The sequence below is a fragment of the Schistocerca nitens genome, chromosome 1 (assembly GCF_023898315.1).
Source record: "Schistocerca nitens isolate TAMUIC-IGC-003100 chromosome 1, iqSchNite1.1, whole genome shotgun sequence".
Classification (NCBI taxonomy): Eukaryota; Metazoa; Arthropoda; class Insecta; order Orthoptera; family Acrididae; genus Schistocerca; species Schistocerca nitens.
The window spans coordinates 497,206,220-497,227,167 of NC_064614.1; the positions used below are offsets into that span (position 1 = coordinate 497,206,220).

Sequence of the window (20,948 nt, forward strand, 5' to 3'; positions counted from 1 at the left end):
ATTTCTACTGGAAAACCAGTTTAATAGCCAACAATTGCGTCTTTGTTGCGGCTTATCAAAGATTTGCCATAAATTGTAGTGCTCTTCAGCCTTTATATGAATTATATGAATATTTATATATTATATTCTCCTCTGTCCACATTTAGCTTGCGAATTACTTCATTTGGCGCCATTTGGGAATTCATGCCAGTAGCAATTGCGACTGGAGCTCGTATAGGTAGTAGATGGAGGCTATAGGTAGTAGATGGAGGCTAAACATTTTGTGAAAGTATGCAATTGCAGATTTGTGGGAATTCGAGTTTGCATGTCAGTCTGAAGTCAAGAGTCGGAACTGGGCTGTTTCTAAGGAGTTCTGCGATTTTGTCCAGAGTCCGTACGTACGACTATGCGCTGCAGCTGTCTTCGACTCGAAGGTTGGTTTGAACACCGTAGTACTTTGCTAAGAATAACAGTCCTATTGGAGGTGGTACGGCGTTTCCTTCCTCCGACGTATTCATCTGCTGGTTAGTGGAGGAGGGACCTACAGCTCAACATGGATTCCGAACCACGATGCAAATTATCTTTTTCACACATACAAATCATTGTCAGAGGTGAAAGGAGCAACAGGCGAGAAGAAAAAGAGTCAAGAAGAGACTGAGGATTGCATCCTGACCTTTGCATTTGTAGTCTAACACCCACTGAGTCACCAGCTCACAAGTTCATGTTCTAGGTGGCACAAATTCTCAGCCTGCGCGCCGTCTATTGATTGCAGCGAAGAACAACCATCGGTTATGAAATAATTGAGCGGCAGTCCAACTACTCGGGTTAAAGGGACGCCGCCGTTGTCCGCGACAAGAATAACGGCCATGTGCTATCTGAAAGATTTGACGTGTTTGTATATGAGCATTGTTTCATAAGAGTTTATCCTAGAGTCATCACGCCAAGATTATCGGTCCGACTACCGGATGCAATTCCGGACTCTCAGGAGGGGGAACTGTTGACTGATACTACCCGTCTTCTTCGCCCGCGACGCATTCAAAATAACGGACATAAAACACTCGTCAAAATCCAGTATGCGTAAAATGCTCACCCTGAGAAGAATAATGTTACATAAACCTTGACATGGTAAAGTTAGTGGAATACGCACTCTTAACTTTGCATATAAAAGTTGTCTTGATCGTACATTTATAAAATAGTGACCGTTTTCGATTGCCCAGGCAATCATCTTCAGATCATTAGAATTTCGTTGTAGTGAGTTTCGTTTGCTCAAGTAGTTATCTTCAGGTCTTTAAAATTTTTGATGAGGAAGAATCAGAGGCCATCGTTATTTTATAAATGTGGCATCGCCGAATAAGTTTTACTAGAATTATAGTTATTCTCGTGACATCACATACGCTGGAGTCGGTAACGCAGTAACGAACTGTCATCATGCAACATAACGTGGCCCGAGGCTACGTTACATATCACAAGTTTAATAATAATAATAATAATAGTAGTAGTAATAATAATAATAATAATAATTACACTGAGGTTGCAAAAGTCATGGGATTGGAATATGCACAGATGGCGGCAGCATGACGTACACAAGGTATAAAGGGGCAGTACATTGGCGGAGCTGTCATTGGTACTCAGGTGATTCACGTGCAAAGGTTTCCAACGTGATTAAGACCGCACGGCAGGAATTAACAGACGTCGAACGCGGAATGGTAACTGGAGCTCAAATGTTCAAATTCCTATGGGACCAAACTGCTGAGGTCGTCCCCGAGGGAGGACTAACCTTCGACGGGAGGGCCGCGTAATCGGTGTCATGGCGTCTCGAACCGCGCGGCCACTCCGCACGGCAGTTGGAGCTAGGCACATGGAACATTCCATTTCGGTAATCGGTAGGGAATTCAATATTCCAAGATCCACAGTGTCAAGAGCGTGCTGAGAATACCAGATCACAGGCATTACCTCTCACCATGGACAAAGCAGTGGCCGACGGCCTTCACTGAACGACCGCGAGCAGCGGCGTTTGCATAGGGTTGTCAGTGCTGTTAGACAATCAACACTGCGTGAAATAACCGCAGAAAGCATTATGGGACGTACGACGAACGTATCCGTTAGGAGAATGCGACGAAATTTGACGTTAATGGGCTATGAGAGCAGACTACCGACGTGCGTGCTTTTGCTAACAGCACGACATCGCCTGCAGTGCCTCTCCTGGGCTCGTGTCTATATCGGTTGGATCTTAGACGACTGGAAAATCCCGGCCTTGTCTGATGAGTCGCAATTTCAGCTGGTAAGAGCTGGTTGTAGGGTGTTAGTGTGTGGCACAGACTTCGCGAAGCTATGGACCCACGTTGTCAACTAGGCACTGTGCAAGCTGGTGGTGGCTCCATAATGGTATGGGCTATGTTTACATAGAATGGACAAGGTTCTTTGGTCCAAATAAACCGATCATTGGCTGGAAATGTTTGTGTTCGACTACTTGGAGACCATTTGTTGCCATTCATGGATTTAATGTTCCCAAACAACAATGGAATTTTTATGGACGATAAATAATGCTCCACGTCACCGGGCCACAGTAGTTCGCGATTTTTTGAAGAAAATTCTGGACAATTCGAGGGAATGATTTGGCCACTCAGTTTGCCTGACATGAATCCCATCGAATCTTTATAATCATACATAATCGAGAGGTCAGTTCGTGCACAAACTTCCTGCCCTGGCAATACTTTAGGAATTGTGAACCGCTGCAGAGGCAGTATTTTTGCAGCGGACTTCCAACGACTTGTTGAGTCCATGTCACGTCGAGTTGCTGTACTACGCCGGCCAACAGAAGGTCCGACATGATATTATAGGTACTTGATGACTTTTGTCGCCTCAGTATAAAAGCAGAATAAATATTGTCAGTGTTGTGTTCTATATTTGTTTGCACACATACAACACTCGCTACATTATTGAACGATGCGTCCAAGTAAACATCCGGTATTGTTAGTTTCAACCCTCCGAGAGAGAAGATATCTTTCAAACATATTTCAACATGTGCAAAACTCAAATGTCCACGAGTTGCTAAGCTCTTCGCCAAACGCCGCCTTTCAGGAACGCGAGTGATGAGGAAAAACGGCTGAAGTCGAGTAGCTGGATGGAGTGCTATGGGATATTAAATATGGAACAGAACAGCTACGAACTTATTAAAGGCGTCACGTCAGAAATGTGAAAAACTGCGATAGAACGACGGCGAGCACTTTGTTTTGAAGATATTAAAAGAAAAAATTGAGAACCTACTTCCAACGTGTTGTTGTTGCTACTGCTTTCAGTCCGAAGACTGGACTGATGCAGCTGTTCACGCTAGTCTGTCCTGAGGAAGCGTCTTCATTTCTGGGTAACTACTGCAACCAACTTCTTTTTCATCTTCGCCTCTGTGCCGCATCTGCGTGGAGTCGGCGTGGTTAATTTTGGATTTGGTTTAGTTTGTCAAGAGGTGGCCGGACGCCCTTCCTATTGCCACCCCGTGCCCGAATCGCAGAAGCATCTGCCCGAATCGCAGAAGCAGCGAGGTAACACATGCGGCCACCCCGGCGAGTAACTACTACAACCTACTTAAGATGAGGGTCCACGAGAAATGCGGGTCCTGCAACGACCCTGTTTACGTCACACTAGACGGCTTGTGCGCCACACTTGGCGAACGCTGAGCTCCGTGCAGGGCCAACAGGTAATCAATATGCAATTGAGAAGGTACCCACTAAAGTTCTTTACTTTGTCGTGTTCTGTCAAGGGCTTGCATGCATTTAAACGCGCAGTCAATAATTATGCAGTCAAGAATTATTAAACACGTCTGAGTCAATTCGCTCCCCGCTGGAGACAGCTGCTGGCAATCGTGAGATCTGCAGTGTCACGTGTTGTTACGTACGCGCCGCGGTCTGTCTTTCTCGTGGGTCTCGCGCAGGACTGAATATGTTTACTGCAGTCAACTCTTAGGCTCCCTGTACAGTTTCTACTCCCTTCTCCCTCTCAAACAAACACACACACACACACACACACACATTTCTATTACCAAATTATTACAAAGCCCTTGACGGCTCACTTTGTGTCCTATCAGCCAACCCCGTCTTTTTGTGTCATACGTTTTTCTCCCCAAATCCATTCAGTATCACCTCATGTAATTCCATGTACCCAAAAATCTTCAGCATTCTTCTGTAGCACCACATTTAAGAACTTCCGTTACATTCGTGGCTGAACTGTTTATCGTCCTGGAGCCGAGCGACCGCTACGGTCGCAGGTTCGAATCCTGCCTCGGGCATGGATGTGTGTGATGTCCTTAGGTTAGTTAGGTTTAATTAGTTCTTAGTTCTAGGCGACTGATGACCTCAGAAGTTAAGTCGCATAGTGCTCAGAGCCATTTTTGTTTATCGTCCATGTTTCTCTTCCATACAAGGCTGCACTCCAGACACCTAAATTTATATTCGATGTTAACAGATTGCTCTTTGTTTTGGAGGGCGGGCAACCACAGCCAAATTTCGACATTTTTCCAAAGAAAATTCCGCACTGGCTGTACCAATGATTTTTATTAAATCTGCGACCGGTCTCGCACCACTTATCGGCGCATCCTCAGGCAATATACGCTATTTATAACATGGTAACGTTGAACATTGCCCTGTAGCCATTCCCCACCATTCACGTCCAATATACCGTCAAATTTGAAAATTTTGAGCGGCAATGACCGTGTAAGCTGAGAGGAGCCGCGCGGCAGCAGACACGGTCCGACTGGCCAGCCGAAACCCGGAAAGCGCTCACGCAGTGGCGCTGAGGATCGCCAGAGGCCGGCTGACGTGTGAGATTTCTCTTTTTCAGAAACGATTGTCTTGCTAATCCCAGTCTGTGTGTTATATCCACCCCATTTCAGCCACCGTCAATTACTTAATTTCGTTTTTTAATTAGCAAAACCCCTCTACTACTTTAAGTTCCTCATCTCCTGTTCTAATTTCCTGAACTTTGCACGATTTTATTTCGACTGCATTCTATTACAAGTGTTTTACTTTTGTTAACGTAAAGATACTAAGACGCGGAAGTGTTTTCCCTCCTGGGCTGGCACACAGGTCTACCCCTACCCCTACCCCTACACCCTACAGTCTCCTAACACAGGGCCACCAGTTTGTGTACCGGCCGGCCAGCGAGAAAGGGAATTCTTGCCGCTGACAGAGGTCTGCAGGTCGCAGGGCAGCCGGCGGCCGTATCGGGTTGCCGCGGCTCATAACCTGATAGCGGCCCTAATTGGGGCCGCGAGCTGCGGTCAAAGGCCCGGGGCCAGGCGCAGCCCGGCCCACGCCCCCGCCTCGTTAGCAGGGAGCGCCGCCGGCGCACAACAACAGCCTCCCCCACCCTCCCCTCCCCACCCAAACCCAACCCAGATCTTGCGCTCGTATGCTCATTTGCAGAACAAAAGTGCTAGGGGTGTAACAGAGGTGCGCCCCGGAGTCCGAAACGTCGGGACTTGTGATTCACGTTGCACGTCCAACTCTGGCATCGGCTCCGATAATTGTGATACGGAGATTTTAATCAATGTCAGCGTTCAAGTTTTAACTTAACCAAGACAGACGATCGATGGACGTCGATGTCTCCTGAACTGCCTCGATCCACCACAAAGGAATTCCTCTGCCTACAGATCACTCATATGTCGACTGTGAAAAGACTTAGTGGAATTTCACGTTCTTACGATGTAAAACGAAGTTTTTTTAGTTGTGCCGTTAATGAGAAACTTTTAACACTAACTGAGGCGTCTGTAAGATGTGTTCAATCAGTTTGTTAATGAAACAGACTCCTACCCGAAAACGAGCTAGGGTAGAATCGTTGACATTTAACACGGCAGAGGCCACTGAACCTAGCACTAGCGCCGAAAATCGGGCAAATATAGCTAAAAGCAATGTCTAACCTTATTAAATGTTTTTATGACTTTGCAAAGGTAACTATAGTTATCATAACTCTACAAGGAATGTGTTGTCGATATACAGTGTGTCTCAAACTCGTTGAGTCGAGTTCAAACAGGTGGTAGTGGGTGCGTCCACAATCGATTATTATGAGATGAGGAAACAGTGGCCAGAAATACATACTTATTTTGGTGTGGACATACACAGCGTACATCGCATAACAACAACGTAGCTCACAAAAATATAAATACTGTTCAGAGTGACGAGCGCCAGTCTCAATGCATGAATGGCAAACGGCACATGAAGTTCCTCCACACTCTCTCAAAGTTCCTTGGTGTCTGTTGAATCAGGAGATGACCAGTTTGGACCGTAGCAAGCAAGTCCTCATCTGTTGCTTTGAGGTTTCATACACCAATTTCTTTACGTAATCCCAGAGGGAAAAGTCGAGAGGTGTGAGATGCGGCGGTCGTGCCGGCTCTGGGACAGGGGCTTCGCTTCCAGTCCAACGATAAGGATACGTTGATGTTCAGGTGCTTTCGGGCATTAACACCGACATGGGCTCGTGCACCGTCTTATTGAAACCGCATCCTTTCGCGGACAACAAGGGATGTAGTATCGAAGAAGTGTGGCAGCGCGTCTCGCAGGGACACCAGGTAACGCGGATCAATCAAACGGGGAAGCAGCAAATAAAGTCTTATTACGTGATCTTGGGCAGTGCCCGCCCATACGTTTGGTGGTCAGGGGTGTACGCTGTTTATCACCCGATGCCTTTTGCAGTGTACAACAGGCAACGGGCATCGTTGCGAGAATGCGGCAGATGTGCATGGGCCGTTGCAATACGTGCATTGAGACTGCCTGTCGTCGCTTTGAACAGTTATGAGCTAAGTTTCGTTATGCAGTGTACGCTGTGTATGTCCATAGCACAATAAATATGCATTTCCGACTATTGATTTCTTATCTCAATATAATCGGTTGTGGAACCACTACCACCTGTTTCATTTTGCCTCAAAAGGTTTGAGGCAAAATTCTTAAGGAAAGAATTACCCAGTGAGTGCATCAGACTAAAAGTTATTTCCATGTCTCAGGATCGTTTGTCATCGTGGAAAGTAAAGGCAAAATTTTAAATATTACATCGCGGAGTAAGACAGTATTTGTCAAAGAAAAATGTAAAATATTTTGGCGAAGCAGGTTTAAATGACGGTTTGTTATAGATAGCCTGTATAGTTTTAGAATGTCTCGGAATAATTTGACTTATTTACATTATATCTCATAATCGTTAATTCTTCTTCCATAATACTTTACGATAAAACGTATTTTGTTATATAAATAAATAATCAGATAATTTTACACGGTGCTGTGTTTATTCAGAGATAATCATTGCGCAAGTACTTTGTCGCCTCCATCTTCGACAGAACTGCTGCACAGGCTCTGACTTTGATTTCAGTTCCGATGAAACTACTTCCATGACATCCGTAATACAGTGAAGCGCCAAAGAAACTGGTATAGGCACGCGTATTCAAATACAGAGATATATAAACAGTCAGAATACGGCGTTGCGGTCGGCAACGCTGGCGGAAAGTGTCTGACGCAGTTGATAGATCGGGTACTGGTGCTACAATGGCAAGTTATCAAGATTTAAGCGAGTTTGAACGTGGTGTCGGCGCAAAAGCGATGGGACAGAGCATCTCCAAGGCACTGGTGAAGTGGGGAGTTTCGCGTACGACCATTCCACGAGTGTACCGTGAATATCAGGAATCCGATAAAACAACAAATCTCCGACGTTGCTGCGGTCGGAAAAAGCTCCTGCAAGAACGGGACCAACGACGACCGAAGAAACTCGTTCAACGTGACAGAAGTGCAACCCTTCCGCAAATTGCTGCAGGTTTCAATGCTAGGCCATCAACAAAAGTCAGCGTGCGAACCATTCAGTGAAACACCATCGATATGGGCTTTCGGAGCCGAAGGCCCACTCGTGTACTTTTGTTTGTAACACGAAGAAAGCTGTTGTGATTGAAATGACTAATACTAAAGGTACGATACAGGACAATACACACGTGCTTAGAATACAAGTAATGTATGTGATCTGATGGGGACTTTTCAAGCTGGTGGATGCTCTGTAATGGTTTGGGGCGTGTACAGTTAGTCATATGGGACCCCTGATACATCTAGATACGACTCTGACAGGTGACACGTACGTAAGCATCCTGTCTGATTACCTGCATTCATTCATGTCCATTGCGCATTCCGACGAACTTTGACAATTCTAGCAGGACAATGCGACACCCCACAAGTCCAGAATTGCTACAGAGTGGCTCCAGTATCACTCTTCTGAGTTTAAACACTTCCACTGGTCACCAAACACCCCATACATGAACGTTCTTCAGCATAACGTGGACGCCTCGCACGTGCTGTTTAGAAGAGATCTCCGCCCACTTGTACGGATTTATTGACAGCCCTACAGGATTCATGGTGTCAATTCCCTCCAGCAATACTTCAGACAATAGTGGAGTCCATGCCACGCCGTGCTGCGGCACTTCTGCGTGCTCGCGGGGGCCCTACTCGGTGTTAGACAGGTGTACCTGTTTCTTTGGCTCTTCAGTGTGTATACCAATCTTTGTGAAAATTGTAACACAAAGAAAGCTATTGTGATTGAAATGACTAATACTACAGGTAAGATACAGGACAATACACACTTGCTTAGAATATAATAAATGTATGTTATCTGACACCGAGGATTCCGTGTTTTGTGATGCATTCATGTGCTGCAATTGGAGCTCTTAACGAACGACCTGTTGTCTGTGATCCCGTCAGCGCTTTGGCAAATGAAGCAGAAGGTGTTACTGCACTAGTGAAATTCAATCACGATCTTTTTTTTTTTTAAAAAAAAAAAAAACGCCGCATGGGGCTGGTCGACAACCCTCTTTCTACTTTTGGAAAGAGGAAGACATAGACCATGTAATATTAGGATACCCCGAAAAGACACATGAGTCTCTATATCAACGGAGTGCTATGAGCTACAAAGGTTCCCACTGCGTTACCAGCGTTTGACAACAACAGACGTTAGGGTGTATAAACATATGTACACATCTCTCAAGGAATTAGGTGTGTCCATATAGTCAGTCATGTCAAAATCTGAATCCCGTGAGTGCGGCAGGAAGGACGACGAGGAGACTGCAACACGATACCATACGCGATGGCGGTCACTCAGAGGGGCGGAGCAGAAGTGAAGAATTACATTGCCTGAAGAACGAACTCCACTTACTCTGTATGTCAGAGGACAAATCGTACACAGAAAACCTCGTGTACTGAAATAAGGCAATCAAAGGCGGCGTGGATGTATACTGAGGAATCTCTCTTCACGTGGTTTGTTGTCCAAAAGGCATCGACTGTGGTTCCTGAAGGACCGTAATGAACAAGTTGCCTGTCAAACATAACGGATGGATTATTTGTCAGTCGACTATGTCGGAAAGGGAAACAGTAGCAGGCTACAGTTCGTTTTCCGAAGACGGATGCTCAATCCCCTCCTTATTTGTGGTTCAAATGGCTCTGAGCACTATGGGACTCAACTGCTGAGGTCATTAGTCCCCTAGAACTTAGAACTAGTTAAACCTAACTAACCTAAGGACATCACACACATCCATGCCCGAGGCAGGATTCGAACCTGCGACCGTAGCGGTCTTGCGGTTCCAGACTGCAGCGCCTTTAGCCGCACGGCCACTTCGGCCGGCTCCTTATTTGTGACCGGCCGTTGCTTTGCTGAAACTGTATCAAGTTTAAGAAAGGGTGGACGGTATTTCCAATTAAATCCTCCATAATTCACTGGCCCGACTGCCGTCTATATCTAGTAATCGAAGCGGCAAGTTCCGTATAGGGGCTCCTTCGTCACCTGTGGCTTTTGTTTGATATCTATCTCAACAGAGTAGCTATAGCCAGGTTGCAGTTTCCCTGGGAATGTCTTAACACACACACACACACACACACACACACACAAAGAGAGAGAGAGAGAGAGAATCTATGTCTCTAGCACCCGTTTGTTACATACTCCTTGATCATTTTCTAAGCTCAAACAGTACTACGTTCCTGAAGAAAACGTTTGTCAAAGAATCAGCACATATTCAGGAAAAACCAATCGCATGAAACATAACTCGTAGCTTCACAAATATTTGTCTTGCAAATGGTGCAAAGATAACATTATACGGAGCATTTTCACAGCTATTTTACTGACTCGAATAGCTGAGTAATACAACGTAGCTTACACCGGACAGCGAGTGTTCAACAATAGTAAAATTGACGTCGGGTGTTGTTGTTGTTGTCGTCGTCCCTACCCCCCCCCCACCCCCTCCCCCGAGGGAAGGTTAACGGGTACGCTCATGTTTTCTTTACACATAAACCATTTATCAGATAGTGCAAATAGTGTCAGCAGCACCACCACCTAGTTTTCGCTAACGATTTTATAGCCTATAGGGAAGCACCGTCACTGAATAATAATAAAGATAATGCAGAGCTACGTGGCCATATTGTTTCCATGTGGAGCAGTGAATGGGAGCTCTCTTGAAATGTGAGCAAATACTAGATAATGCCCCCAACAAAGATGGAAAGACCCAGTAGTACGCATTACAAGAAGTCTGGGCGCCACATCGAATATCTTTGAGTAAAAGTACAAAGCTATTTGAAATGGGACAAATATATGAAATCAGTATTAGGGAAAACGTATAGAAGAATTAGATGAATTTGAAGGGTGCTGGGGATTTGATGCCTATCCTTCAAGAAAACTGCATGCAAGGCACTAGCGCGACCGGTTCTAGAGTAGTTTGCATATCTCGTGCATCATAATTGCCTTCACCGTGATGTGGAGCGAGTCAGTTTACAATTATAACATACTTTCTCAGTGACACTTATGACCAGATGCTGACCATTTTATATCTAGTCGCATACTTGCAAGGAAAAGATATATAATCAACAAAAGGTAGTCATTAAAGTCTATTCCGTTTATTCTGTACATTTTTAATCCATATTGAGATTTTTGTTCCCAGACATCCATCCTCGACATTGTAAATTTGTTTTATAGTATTCTTTGCCTCAAACCAGAGAAAGAAAGACTATATGGCCATAAAAATTTGTGTTAAAGAGACAGAAGTAAAAGAAACATATAGGCTAATAAGAATACAAAAAGAATGAAGGAATATTTTAAGGGCCAAGAAGTCACCTTGTTGATTTGTTTTTAGTGGGAGTATAAGAGTGTGTGATCAAAATATTAATTAATTAATCTGATAAGGAAAGAATAGCCCAGAAAGTATCTTATAAAAAATAAGCTTTCTTAGTTACCTAAAATGTATGCGATGCCAGGTGATTTAAGTTCCAGAACTTCTTTTATGATAGCCTAGTAGTTTACTAAAATAAAGGTGGTCGTAGTAATACGCTATTATGTACTTGTCTGTGGCTAAGTTCCTACCAACCGACGCGCGAAAAATTGAGTGTCGTGTTTTTTTTACCACAAAGTGATTTGTCAGTGAGTTACACGCACCATCATTTTACCCGAGATCAAAGTAATGTGTTTACATGGTAAGATGAGAATAGTCCTTTCTATCCACTAATTCACTAGCTTACTTCTATCATAAGATACGTTGCTTCATAAGGTGTAGCAAGCTTCTACTAGTAGCACCAGGTTAAAAGAAAGAACTTCTAACTGGCACTAAACACAACACAACATAAACTGTGAATATTTTTGAAGCATCAAATTCCAGAATCCGCCGTTAGTCATAAAAAACGTTTATGCTGTCTGCTAAAATACGGTTATTGACTAAGGATGTAGAGGACGTACCATTCACATATAAGAGAATAAGATATGCTAGTCGTATTCATTAGTCGTTGGAAACACAGAATAAGTACGTCAAATCTAGCAGAAGTATACCGTCATTTCTTTATTATGTGTCTCTACTATCGGATAAACGTGAGTCAAGATGTCACTAAAATCTTTCATAACTACGTTATTGCGAACGATAGGGGGCGATGTAGAACGAAATGCGTTAAGTAAGAGATGAAATTCAGGCATTACAAGTTATCGCAAGGACCAGAATTTTCGTTACTCGCGTCTGAGGTTTCGTCATCAGATTTGATTCGCTGCAACCATCAGTGAGTGTGTGACAGAAACGGGAATGGCCAAAAGTCAGGTTGGCTTTGTTGAAAGCGCGCCACAGCGTCCGGAAGTAGAGAACAGTCACCCTCGGTGGTGAGGGGTCAGTCGCTTCCGGACTCCTGGTGCAGATGAAGGCTGCTTGTCGTATAGTTAACAGGTCACGCAAGCGCAGTCGCGATACTCCATCCCAAACTATGTTTACATTGTTTCAAACCCTGAACATACTGTGAACAAAGAAGCATGTTGCGTTCTGTTAGACTGAAAAATTGTCATAAACGGCCAGTTTCATTGGAAAGGAAAATGAAAGGTAGTGTCGTAACGATACCCAATGATTGGTTAACATTAATCACAAACTTTATTCAAACACTAGGTAATCCAAACGAAATGCTATAAAAGGTTTCACAAGTTACTGCAGCCAGTCACCTTTTGTTTTATTCTTCAGCTTTTATTTTCCATTGCCAGTTTCGAATCGCCTAACGATTCATCAACAGATGGTATATACTAATTGCATGTTTGCAGCATTGTGGGGCTCGTGTAGCTGTTTCAGTAACTCCGTAACGAGCTGCTGGAGACCGGGAGTCCTTTACACCAAAAAACTCACACATTATTCCTGAACGAAGTCAGAAAGTTTATCGGTGGAGTTCTGGTTCTCCCCGCATACATTCAGTATCTAGCATGACACTTCCTTTTATCTATCTTGTGTTTACTGTGACTAAAGTAACATGCGCGTGTAGTGCCGATGCGCTTAATTTTATTTATTGAAATTTTAATACGAAATTATAGCTATGTTGTATAGCTAGTCGTGACGACAAAGACATTCTGTTGCTGGCGCCAATCCCAATACCAGCGCTTGTTTTTAAATTCGTTATATGGCCACAAGTCGTTTGGATGGTGTAAAGAAAGCAATATGAATTCTATCTACCACTCCTGAAATTGCAATTTTGTTACGCACTTCTGTGAATATCAGATACTGGGCCGTCGACTCGCTGCTTGAGCTTTCAGACATACTTAAATTGCAAGTTATGATACTAAAACAAAAGTAAAGTATTAATCCTGTTCTCATATCATAGTTCTATCGAGAACCACACTTCAATTAATGCAATTCTGTGATCAAAGTTTGCGCTGCCTACATATTAAGCGACCATTGCTACTGCAGGAGAAAAAATGGTTCAAATGGCTCTGAGCACTATGGGCTCAACATCTGAGGTCATCAGTCCCCTAGAACTTAGAACTACTTAAACCTGACTAACCTAAGGACATCACACACATCCATGCCCGAGACAGGATTCGAACCTGCGACCGTAGCAATCGGGCGGTTCCGCACTGAAGCGCCTAGAACAGCTCGGCCACCGCGGCCGTCCACTGCAGGAGAAGTATTGTGTATTTTATAAAGTTATTTATATGTTCATTCTCGCATACAAGCAGACATTGATTACGAACGTGTATGTGTAATAAAGGAAATGAAGTCTTAAGAGAAATTCGAACCTAAAGCTGGTGAATCAAATAATTATTTGTTTTCTATTTATCATCCAGTTCCATCCAAATTATCAGCATTTTTTAAAATTAAAGCTGTAACACGCGGTGCTGTTGTAGATCGATTTTAACATTCCCAATACCTCTTCCGTGCTATAATTATTTACTTTGTCGGTTCAGTTTACATGATTTATTGTCGATAAACCAATAATGTTGTAAGTTGCATCCGCGGTGATAACTATCACACCAATTTTTGTAGACTAAATTTTGAATGACTGGGTTTACTGAATGTCATGAATATGGCTTACGTAATGATTAAGGATCATTATGATCAAAGACAGGTTGTTCTGACCATCGCTTGGAAAAATTGTGGCGAATGGCTTCACGACGCTTGTATTTCCAAGAAATTAATAAAGACATTAACAGTGCACAGTGAAAGATAACCGGGAGGGCGAGAATCGTGAAGACAACTTGTTGAAACAGACAAACGCTGCATTCTTTCTGAATGGAAACCCACAGATCACTCTTCTGTGTGAAGCACGTATTTTGTGGTATGATCCATTAGTAATGTCAACGAGATTTGTCAGCATTGCAGTGTATAATTTGTGTATTGTTAGCATAAGAATAAAAATAAAAACTGCATTTTTCACTGCCAAATAGTTGTCATACTATGCTTTTAGTAATAGCCCTATGCATATCAGTAGAAGTATTTAGTGGGTAACATAATGTATGTGATGAATAAACTGAGGTGCATTGTAGCATGTGGGTTAGAGACAGCGTTGCCAACCCCAGAAGATAAAATTATCGTTTTTTATCTAAAATTATCGTATATTGATAATCTTAAAAAAAAACAATAATGCTGATAATATGACGTACACAATATTTGTTTTCAATCGCGAATGGCAAAGTCTTCTCATCTTTTAAAATTTTTATCCATAAAACCTCCTAATTACGAACCAAAACGTCTCTAATCGCGATGCTAAGTACTAAAAATACGTTCAGAACCAGATAAACTCGAAAGTGTCCAAACCATCACAGATTTTATGCAAGGAAAATTCGCTAACCCCGATCGAAAAGTAGCACTGTGTACGTAATATAATTAAAAATAATAATATAATTAAGCTCACCCTAATAAGCATCGTTGTCGAACTCCACATCGGCGATATCGGCGTCATTATCCCGATGAGATTCCTTCTTCTTAGCATAAATGTTCGACGTGTTCATTGATGCAATCATTGCACTGGTTGGTTCGAACTGTACACAATTCTTCACACGCTGGGAAGTGAGCATTACTGCGCTGACTGTACCCGAATGTAAGTTATTTCTCAATGGTGTCTTCTCTTTGAAAAGACCCGCCCACAATCAGCACTAGAATGTGGTAAAACTAATATATCTAGCACAAAGATTCCTATTTGGAGGAACTCTTGGTTACCATGAAGGTCCCTAGCGTTCTTTATGAACACCCAAAATTCGTCCACCTGTTTAGACCGTAGATTTTCGGGAAATTCTGCATGTGGCAATGCTCTCCACTGATCATCAGTCATTTGCATAAGCCTTTTGTCTTTTGGAGAAATCCTCTGAACCGACTTTATAAGTGGAACAAGCGTTGACGGCCTTGCAGCACTTTTTGACAATGCTACACTCCTGGAAATGGAAAAAAGAACACATTGACACCGGTGTGTCAGACCCACCATACTTGCTCCGGACACTGCGAGAGGGCTGTACAAGCAATGATCACACGCACGGCACAGCGGACACACCAGGAACCGCGGTGTTGGCCGTCGAATGGCGCTAGCTGCGCAGCATTTGTGCACCGCCGCCGTCAGTGTCAGCCAGTTTGCCGTGGCATACGGAGCTCCATCGCAGTCTTTAACACTGGTAGCATGCCGCGACAGCGTGGACGTGAACCGTATGTGCAGTTGACGGACTTTGAGCGAGGGCGTATAGTGGGCATGCGGGAGGCCGGGTGGACGTACCGCCGAATTGCTCAACACGTGGGGCGTGAGGTCTCCACAGTACATCGATGTTGTCGCCAGTGGTCGGCGGAAGGTGCACGTGCCCGTCGACCTGGGACCGGACCGCAGCGACGCACGGATGCACGCCAAGACCGTAGGATCCTACGCAGTGCCGTAGGGGACCGCACCGCCACTTCCCAGCAAATTAGGGACACTGTTGCTCCTGGGGTATCGGCGAGGACCATTCGCAACCGTCTCCATGAAGCTGGGCTACGGTCCCGCACACCGTTAGGCCGTCTTCCGCTCACGCCCCAACATCGTGCAGCCCGCCTCCAGTGGTATCGCGACAGGCGTGAATGGAGGGACGAATGGAGACGTGTCGACTTCAGTGATGAGAGTCGCTTCTGCCTTGGTGCCAATGATGGTCGTATGCGTGTTTGGCGCCGTGCAGGTGAACGCCACAATCAGGACTGCATACGACCGAGGCACACAGGGCCAACACCCGGCATCATGGTGTGGGGAGCGATCTCCTACACTGGCCGTACACCACTGGTGATCGTCGAGGGGACACTGAATAGTGCACGGTACATCCAAACCGTCATCGAACCCATCGTTCTACCATTCCTAGACCGGCAAGGGAACTTGCTGTTCCAACAGGACAATGCACGTCCGCATGTATCCCGTGCCACCCAACGTGCTCTAGAAGGTGTAAGTCAACTACCCTGGCCAGCAAGATCTCCGGATCTGTCCCCCATTGAGCATATTTGGGACTGGATGAAGCGTCGTCTCACGCGGTCTGCACGTCCAGCACGAACGCTGGTCCAACTGAGGCGCCAGGTGGAAATGGCATGGCAAGCCATTCCACAGGACTACATCCAGCATCTCTACGATCGTCTCCATGGGAGAATAGCAGCCTGCATTGCTGCGAAAGGTGGATATACACTGTACTAGTGCCGACATTGTGCATGCTCTGTTGCCTGTGTCTATGTGCCTGTGGTTCTGTCAGTGTGATCATGTGATGTATCTGACCCCAGGAATGTGTCAATAAAGTTTCCCCTTCCTGGGACAATGAATTCACGGTGTTCGTATTTCAATTTCCAGGAGTGTATTTCTGGTGTTAACCAACTCAACATTTTTAGAACAGAATTGTTGAAATCATACCGCTTTTTTTATCTCACAACAAGATACTATAAGAAACTGTTGCACTCTGTAGTAGAAATCAGTCACTTTAGATTTTTGTGAGATGTTTTCAGATTGGCTCATGAAATCCATCACACCTACACCTAAATACATTTGTGTATGAGGCACAAGTTGGGCTGGGTTTGCTGGATCTATGTCTGTCAAATCAGTTTTATTGATATAATCAGGAGACTTATAGCAGAGAAGGATTTCTTTGTACGTTTTGCACATTCTATCATGTAAAGAGCCAATTACTAATTTCTCGCTTTGAAAATATTGATTCAGAGACACAAATTTCGGTAGAATTCACTCGAGAAATATAAAAAATACGCGTACAAATTTGGCCCTGAATTCCTTTGCTAACTGTTCAGCTGCATACAGTCTTTCTTCTTCCCACTTGCAAGTGAAAAATAATTGCAATGCATTCCATTGTTCTAGAATACGTGAAACAACAGTTAACAAAGATAACCATCTTGTTTGAGATGGATGCAGTATCTTGTGAGGTTCGACATTTCAAAACTGTTGGAATTCCACAAACTGGGCTATTCTTTTTGAACTATGCTTAAAGAATGAATATGTATCCCTTGCTGTGTCTTCACATAGTCTTGGTAATTGTTTACAAGTCTCACTTGCACATAGGTGCAATGAATGACATATACATTTCTGTATAAAAATACCAGGAAAATCTCTAATTATTCGATTAGCAACAGAATTATCCTAGCCCATCATTGTGTTGCACCCATTCAAAGCAAATCATACTAAATTTTCAGGAGGAATATTATGTACTGACAAGGCTTTACGTACGAGATCGTACAAACGATTAGCAGTGGCACCTTCATGAGCAGCCTCTGCATTTTTCTCGTCAAACAGCTGTAACAACTGCCTAAATTTAGTATGTATTTTGGAGCTATCTTCATCAAAATACCGCACACAAATACACAAATTTTTCGTAGCGTAAATGTCGGTAGATTCATCAATTATGAAACTGAACTTTTGTCTCCGTAAAACTTCATTCAGTTCATCCAAATGACATTTACCTATGACATTCTTTATCACCCCTGTGGCTTTTGTTCTACCCAACTGCAAGTTCTCAACTATTTTAGAATCGGGAAAGGCACTTTTAATTACATCTGTTAAGTGATTGGCAGTATTAATAGAGATGTTATGTTCTGCCAAAAATCCACATAGCAATATTTCAGTCCTCTTTCCCTGCTTATCAAATGTATCAGACGATTTTGATTGTGATGAAAAGTCAAGTTTCTTTTGTAGAGGACCGACAAATTTTACGGCACTTAAGTGTATTTTCCCTTTAGCGTGATTTTTCACTACAGTCAACTCAGCACTGAATTCACATCTACAAACTTTAGACCGAGCTTTATATGCATCATCACTAACAGGTTGTAGCCAATCCTTGAAAGATAAATCAGTCAACCATTCCTTTCTGAACTTTTGTTTCAAACGTTTTAATTTCAACTCACCACGCAGCCTCAATTTATTCTGTGGGGTCCGCGGAGAATCTACATCACCGTTGTCACTTTCCATTATTTATATTTAAATACACTACTACAGTATTTATTTAAAGAACACCACACTTTAATTTCCCTTAAGAACAAAAAATTAATATTCTTTTAATAGCACAAAGACAACTACCCGTGCATTCAAGTCCCAATTTCACCAGCAACTGATGACGATGGCCTAGCTCTAATAGCTCATATTGTTGTGAAACAATATTTGTTAGGCGGTAAGGATATTCCCCGGAAGCGAATATACAGTGTTGAGTCGTTGGACTGTTGCGGGGAGTGGACGAGAGAAAAAGAAGACATTGCTTATATTGAATGGAGTATGGACTTAAATATATGAAAACAGATTATTAACGTATGAAACTACTACAAGCATCAATTTATTTTCATTTCAAAACTTCACAAAAATTATCGTAGATTCCGCAATTACCAGCAATGTACTATCGTATATCGTGTTCACGTTGTAATTATCGTATATCGCGATAATTTATCGTATGGTTGGCAACGCTGGTTAGAGAGTAGCTGCCATACTGTTGTCCAAAGATCTCACGTACACTTTTCGGTCAGCAACACGTTTAATCAGTTATCGTTTCTTCATCTCTGTAGTATATAGTTAAGTAGTGATTTGTTAATGTGAAAATTTAGTTTTGCGACTTGTGAGGTACGTCTGTTGTAATACATCCAATTTACAACTGCAAATCTTTTTATTTTGCAGACTGATTTTTTATTGCTGTTTTTGAACGTTCACGAGGCAAATTACTGGCTATGGAAAATGAAGCAAAGGCAAATAAATCAGAGAATGGGTACGAGGCAAATTATTGGCTGTTGAAAATGAAGCGCAAGGAATGTATCTCAGAGAGTGGGTATTTTGCTTGCGTGATTAACGTGCGTAATCATTTATCTGCTACGCATTGTTAGCTAATGAGTCAGTGTTGAAAGCATGGGTATTTCGTTTGCGAAAATCTGTCCACTACTTCGAAACTCTCTTCTAGATTTTAAATGACTTTGTAAATGGCAATACGGGCAATAAGCTTTCTGGATTTCGCCAGTATTAGAGAAAGTTATTGGATCCACAATGAGTCATAAAAAATGTATTGTGCAGGGTCGAAAGAAAAATTTTCAGAGCATAGAAGCTACTTACTACAACCGTGAATATTCTTTCAGGAAGAACCAAGGTCACTTCAGTTTCACTGAAACAAAACATATGGCACTTTTTCCGTTAGATTCCCATTATTTCCAAAACGCCAAGAAAACGGTAATAAATGGCTAATATTTCACTATTCTTAGTGTTCGTCAGACGTATACACTGCTCCACAGTATACAGTTCAGTTTATTCGACATCAAATGTGTACTTTCAATAGGAATGCCATTTGCTTTAGCCACATGCCGTACCTAAAAGTGCTGTTTTAATGTCACTCGCCAAACCCATGACTTGTTACACAAGTAGTCTATAGGTGACTGCATTTCACCTTGCGATGCTATCTAATTCTATATCCCGCGCGCAGTCGGGATGAAACATGACGGTTACCTGATGACTGGCCAGTCATATTTACAGATGGGCTAATTAACTGAACCCATGCAGTTGTACTGCGACCTACGTTGAGGTAGGAGCTAAGCGAGTGTGGGATGGCCTTCAGCGCGAGCCGCCGCTATCCGCTTACGCAGCGTCCCTCCTTGCGGCACGTGCTAAGCTACTGTGTCGCGTCGTAACCGTAAAAGCGCGTCTCTCGTACCTCCAAGTGAGTCACCTCTCTGCCTGCCCCATTGTGTGCGCGTAAATCAGACGGCAACTCCTGAGCGGTGTTGTACCCTATCAGCTCTGGCTTGCCTCTAGTCAGTTGCGTATAGAAATTCGCTGTTTCATTCAGCGTCGGCACTGAATGAGCACCAGCCCTTCCTGGTTGTAAAAATTATCATTTTCAGTGGTCTGATCTGATTGCATTCGCTACATCAACATTTGCGCTAATAAGGGAGAAAGAGTCCTGTTTCCAATTCATCTGTTAAACTTGGAGATATATGTATTACAAAGGAACCTGTTAAATTTTTATGTTTAACAAAGCACAATCTAGATCACATGCTTTTATTGCAGTCACTGCCACAATTTTTCCAACCGATGGCGGAACAACCTGACTTTGCTCTTAATTGCCCTTAATCCTGAATATCTTCGGAACTTATAGCACTTCATGTGTTTTTTTCTGAATTCAATTTTTATTGCCGAAATAGTCTCGCGAGGCTTGTTTTGATAGCATTCTGCTGTCTTCAAGAACTGTCTAGCAGCAATGCGTTGTGCTGTTTTGTACGCACTTATATATGAAACTCTTTAGGTTTTAGTTCTTTGTACAAGTTGGACTAATTAGCAAAATTTGTTAGCTACATGATAAAACTATAGAATTCTGTGCTCTTTACTTTCATCACACAGGCGACAACGTCCTGCGACAAGGTGTAACTGCCACACCGTGTAAAACATTACCGTTTGAAGTAGATGTGTTCTTGGAATAGTAATAAAGTTTTAAGTATCACCCCAAAAATAAAATTACGTAATTAATGTTATGTTTGTTTGCAAGTAAATGTCTGCAGTTCTGGTACGCTCTGAAATCCACGCTGTACAGTACGGTATAGCATGCCGCTAAAGGGGCCAAAACAAAATGACAGCTAAAGATTTTTCTGAATCAGCTGCAATATTTCCGCTACTGCCGAATACGATACTCAGACTTTATCAATGGGCGCACCATTTTGTTTTGGCTTCCCTAGCGGCTTGTTAAGCTACTGTAACGCGTGGATTTCAGTGTGTTCTAAATCT

At 43.2% G+C, this 20,948-nt stretch overlaps 1 protein-coding gene across 1 annotated transcript in view; it reads left to right on the forward strand.

Annotated features, from left to right (window-relative positions):
- LOC126252769 (uncharacterized) overlaps nt 1–20,948 on the forward strand; it is a 126,099-nt gene that overhangs the window by 40,189 nt on the left and 64,962 nt on the right. The gene's annotated exons all lie outside the window — the stretch shown is intronic.